The 5807-nt window shown below is 37.4% G+C and overlaps 1 pseudogene; it reads right to left on the bottom strand.

Moving 5' to 3' along the window:
• Positions 1-2973: 2973 nt before the first annotated feature.
• On the bottom strand, positions 2974-3092 carry LOC112475530 (annotated as a pseudogene).
• Between the last annotated feature and the right edge of the window lie 2715 nt (positions 3093-5807).

Genomic DNA, 5807 nt, shown 5'->3' on the forward strand with positions numbered 1-5807 from the left:
ATATTCCTCCTATAGATTCCCTTTGGTTTAGGTTAATCATAGTCAGGCTTCCACTGTTAATAGCAGAAGAATCTAACTGATACAGCCAGTCTCCATGTTAGCAATAAGAATATACAACTACAAAAGATGTAGTCTGGTAGCTGAAGGAAACTGGACTTTGGGCGGTAAATACACAATAGCATATACAGATGTCAAATTATAATGTACACCTGAATATTATATAATTATATTAACCAATGTTACCCCAATAAACTTAATTTAAAAAATTAAAAATAAATCAAATAAATAAAAAAGATGTGGTTCTTATTCTGAAGAAGCATGTTTTCCAGAATAGGGGCGGGGGGAGTAGTGAGGCTTCTATAAACAAACATGATTAAGTTATGTGCAAAATATAATGAGAGCATAAGGAGAGTAATCCTAAATCTGGGAAAATCAAGGCAGGCTTCACAGAAGAAAAAGCTCTTGCTGTATCTCCTGAAGGAGACAGAGGAATTTATAGATAGAGAAGTATGAAGGACATAACAAGAAAAGAGATCCATATGCAAAAAGGAAAAACCATGGCTTATTTGGTGGAACTGAAAGTATATTTCGGAATGTGAAAAAGACCTTGTATAAGATTCAAATATGTTTGATTTTACCCTATAAACAGTGACAAAATGTTTAAGAATTTTAGGTTGCAGAATTATATGACATGACTTATATTTAGAAATATTACTGCAGACTATAGACTGAAAGAAGATAAGAGATAGGAAGTGTGAGAAGAAAGGGAATGATGGAGAAAAGGGAAGCACTAAACTGGAAGAAGAGGCTACAGAAACAAAAAGGTTATTTAGATGAGTGATAACAAGGGCACAAACTCAAAAAATTGTCATGAGAAGGACTGAGTCAAGAGCTATTTCAAAGGCAATTGACAGACTTGAAATCTCTTGGCTGTAGAAACTGAGGGAGCGATGAAGGAGAGATAGTATAGTCTAAGGTGAAGGATAAATCATAGGGCAATTGGTAATAATTAAAATAAGGCATGCAAGGGAGAAGCAAATTTGGGAAAACATAATGTGGCACCTTTAGGAGGCTGTCTTCAAGTCAAGTCTAGAGCTCGGGAGATAAGAGCCATCATGAGCCAGTAATTAAGGGAGTGGAAGTAGATGAATTGCCTAGGAGAGTATATGGAATAAGAAGGAAAGAAGAGAGCCCCAAATGGAAGCTTTATATGTAGAAAGTCTCCAAAGATGGCCCCAATGAATCATGCTTCCCACTACCCATGCCCTTGTGTAGTCCCTTCTCACACAGAATCTGAGCTGGCAATGTTCTGTATCATGATTGTGGTGATGGCTAAATAGCTATATATATTTGCCAAACTCTTCAGTTTGCATACCTAAAAAGGGTGAAGTTTACTGTATGTCAAATATACTTAAATAAATCTAAGCTTAAAAAAATAAAGAAAAGCAATAAAGCAAATGAGAAATTATGTAGTATTCTGATTCTATTATCTCCAGTGTTCTTGAGAACCAGAATTTTTAGTAATGAGAAAAATAAGGTATCGATATAATATAGAAGGTTATGTAAGAATCTCATAGTTCTGAATTTGAATTGAAAGTATCAGCAAGACTAGGGAAGTATTTTATCGGAAGGAAGGAAGGAAGGAAGGAAGGAAGGAAGGAAGGAAGGAAGGAAGGAAGGGGATGGGGGGAAGGAGAGAGAGGGAGGGGAGAGAGAGAGAGAGAGAAGAAACAATAACCAACCCAATAACAATAACTCTAAAACCCAAATATGGTCTTGGAATGCCTTTTCCCACTAATTAAAACAAAGCTCCTTGGGTGATTGAAAAAAAAAAAAAAGCTGATTCTAAGACTAAGGCTGGAAATGTGTAAAATGAGCCTAGAAAATCATATCACACCAGAGAGAAAGAAAAAAAAATCTATCAAAAATTGATAGTCATGTTCAAAGGATTCGGGCGCTAATTTGAAGAGGTTGCCATTGGTAAAGATGGGACAGTTCGAGTATCAATAAAGATAAAAATATGTTTAAGTCCATATGTTTCACAATAATATTAGAGAAAAATTTGGTCATCTTGGGAGGATACTTATAAACTAAATTTATTTTGAAAACTGGTAAATAAAAAATTTATTTACCGAAGAATATATCTTGCATTTCCCATGAATATACCATGGGGTAGCCAAATAACTGATATAGGGAAGTTTCTCTTTGTAGAAGCATTTCAACAATACATGAAGAAGGATGATAGAACTGGAATATCATCATTTTGCAATCCCTGACGAATTGAGTCTCACTGGTTGCTGCCAACACAAAAAGAGAGCTGTCTGGACAATACGTGCTTTTCGAAGACGAATACAACACAACCTACAAAAAAGTCTTCCTCCCCCAAATCAAACCTGCATCAGATAAAGCCTCTAGATGCAACTATCAATTTGTAGGAAGTACAGAGAACAGAGGATAATGATAAACATACTATGTTCATAAGATTGCAGTCAACAAAATCTGGACTCTGGGAAACTCATCAGGACAAATGATCCAGTATCTTCACAAACAAATTGTGATAAGAAAAATGATTTAGAAGACCTAAATGACACATTTTACAAAAACAAATAAAGCCATGGATGCACAGTTAGATAATAAAACTGCAAGTAAAAGAAGGTAAAGATGAACGTAAAAGTCAAGACAGTGGCTCGTCTTCGTGGTGAAGGATTTGTCTTTGGACATAGCAATGGCTTCTGGAGTAGCTGGTAAGGTCCTATTTCCTTTTGTGAAGGGTGATTACAAGGGTATTTGCCTTATAAAAATTTATTAAGCCGTATATTAGTTTTAAGTTTTTAAAAATATTTGTGTATAATAATTCCCCCCAAAATTTAGGGATTTTTTGTTTTTTTTTTTAGGTGAGGCAATCCTTGGTTGACCTCACAGATTGCAAGGACCTTGTCAGCTTACAATCCCTTACTTTTTTTTTTTTTTTTACGCCCACAGCACCTGGTCTTCCTAGGCGGTCTCCCACCCAAGTACTAACCAGGCCCGACCCTGCTTAGCTTCTGAGATCAGATGGGGTCAGTGTTTTTCAGGGTGGCATGGCTGTAGACCAAAACCTAGGCTTTTGATGGCACAATAAAGGTGTTTCCATCACCATCTTCCAAAACAAAAAGAATAGTAAGAGAAACACAGACATATTCATATGCCCTGACTTTTTGAAACAGTGATCTGTAAGGGAGGTTAAAAACACCACTAGCATAAACTTGAAATGTTATACCAGTTAACTTGAGATTTCACCATAAAACTGACCAAAACTACACAGCATTTTTTAGAGAAATAAAAAGCCATGCCTTGCTAAAACTGACCAATCTTGAGTGATGAATTTTGTGACCTAAATGTATAATTTGTATGATACAGCTAAAAGATAAGCCTCCAACCTCAAGACCTTCCAGCTGACAGTTCCCTGGAACCTGGTGGTCACAACCAATGAAATTTTCATACCAAATCAAGCATAGTGTAAAGCTAGTCACAGAGGGTGAGTTATTTTATTATCTAAATTTTAAACAGTTTTTAATGTCTCCCAAAATGTAAAATGACACAACCACCTTGGAAAACTGGCAGTTTCTAATAATCTTAACTATATGCCCTACGACCCAGCAATTCTGCTTTTAAATAACTTCCCCAGAGAAATTAAAACATATGTCCATGAAAAGAGTTGTACACAAATGTTCATAGTAGCTTTGTTCATTATAGCCTGAAAAGATCTGGAAACAGTCTAAATGCCCATCAATAGGAGAACAGATAAATTATGGTATATCCATACAATAATATACTATTTAGCAGTAAAAAGAACTATTACATGCAATGACATGGATAAATCCTAAAAACAGTGGAAGAGCCAGACTCCCACTCCCCCGTTCCCAAAAAGTACATATTATATGGCTGCATTATATGAAGTTCAACAACAGGCAAATCTAATCTGAGGAAATAGAAGTCAAAATTGTAGTTGTCTCTAGAGAGCAAAAAAATTATTCTTCTCAGGAAGTTTTCTGGTTTATAAAATTAAATGTTATAGATCCCTTAGTTTGAGGAATTTTTATTAATAGAAAACTAGTTTCTCTCCACCCTCACTAAATAAATGTTGATCATTTACAGACTACTTGTTAATTTAAAGGGGTACCAAATTCTCAGTCTAGCCCTGGGAGTAACTGCCACCCCTGTCGTGAACAAGGGACATGGCAGAAAAAAAGGGGACATAACCCCGAAGGGGAGAGACAGAGAGTGTGACTTGAATACAGAAATACTTTGGCCCTCGCCATGCAGCAGAAAAAGCCAGTTATCTACCCCTTGGGTCCTTCTGGGAGTGGAAGACAATGATAGATAAAGGAAACTGCTTTGGAAAGAGGGAGTGTGGTTTCAGTTTCAGCTACTAGAGGGCAGAATTGCAGCACCAGTGATGGTAGAATGTTTCCAGAAATGGAGAAGCTGGAGGCAGAATTAGGCATTTAGCCAGTAAAAAAGCAAGAAAAGGTACAGGCCTGAAAAGGCACAGGAAACATGGGCTCAGCAGAGCTGGCAGGCAGGAATGTGGACAACCAGAAGCATAACGCTGAGGTGGCAATAGGCTACCGAAAACTGCTGCAATGCAGGGCGAGAAGGGTTCAACGGACCTCCAGAAACTGGCATTGCCTCTGACAAGGGTACCCATGGTGTAGCTACTGCAAACAAGAGTCTGTAAGCCTGTACGCCTAGATATCTATTTATTGAGGATAGGGGGATGGGGCTACTAGGGAAGGACAGTTTTCCAAGGGAACCTCCCAGGAAAGTTGGAGAGGATCCAGAAGCAAGTATAGACAGAAAATGGGGATAGCCTGTAAAAACAGAGGTTTTTCAGGGGAGTGGTAAAGAAATTCTTCTCAGTCAGTAAAGTGATGACTGAAATTTCATCAGCTTGCTTTTTCTTAATCCTAAAGCTTTTATCCCAGTTGAAATGCAATCCCCAATAAAAATGTAATACTTGCAGTATCTGTCAGTAATTTATACTATGTTGCAAATGAATGACTCAATTAAACAAATGTTAATTGAGCATCTGCTTTGTAGAGCTAGGGCTTGTATTCTAGTGAGCCTGGACCAGCAATAAACAAGTAAACTAATACATAAATATATGCAAATACATCAGATAGTCAAAGGGCTATAGTGAAAATGAATCAGATAGCAAGAAAGAGATAGACTGGATAGGTTTGTAAAATCTTTAGATAAGATGCTCAGGAAAAGCTTCTTTAAGGATAATATTTGAGTCAAGGCCTGAAAATTGAGGAGTCTGCAATGCAAAGGTCCACAGGAAGGACCTTTGGGCAGAGAGAAGAGCAGTACAAGGGTTCAGGGCTGTCTTGTTTAGCTTTGGAAACTCCAAAATAAAGGGTTGGATTTTTTTTTCTGCTTGAAATGAAAAATCATCAGAGAGTTTTAACCAGGAGAGTGGTCTGACCTCATTTACATTTTTAATAGTGCTCAGTGGAGCATCAATTCTAAGGAGGCAAGAATGGAAGCAGAGAGACCAATTAGGGAGCAACTGTAATACTTTCCATGAGAGACAATGGTGGCATGGACTAGAGAAGTAGCCAGGGAATGATGGTGCTCTTCAAAGAAATGAGAAAGACAATAGAACCAGCTGGTGATGTTAGGGGTGGGGGAATTAAGGGTTCTATTTCGGAGATGTTAAGTTTGAGATCCCTATGAGATATCAATAGAGATAACAAGTAGGCAGCTCTGGAAGATCAGGGGTGGAACTATAAACGCCATCAGTATATGGATAGTATTTAAAG

This window comes from Pteropus alecto, unplaced genomic scaffold (genome assembly GCF_000325575.1).
Source record: "Pteropus alecto unplaced genomic scaffold, ASM32557v1 scaffold51, whole genome shotgun sequence".
Taxonomy (NCBI): domain Eukaryota; kingdom Metazoa; phylum Chordata; class Mammalia; order Chiroptera; family Pteropodidae; genus Pteropus; species Pteropus alecto.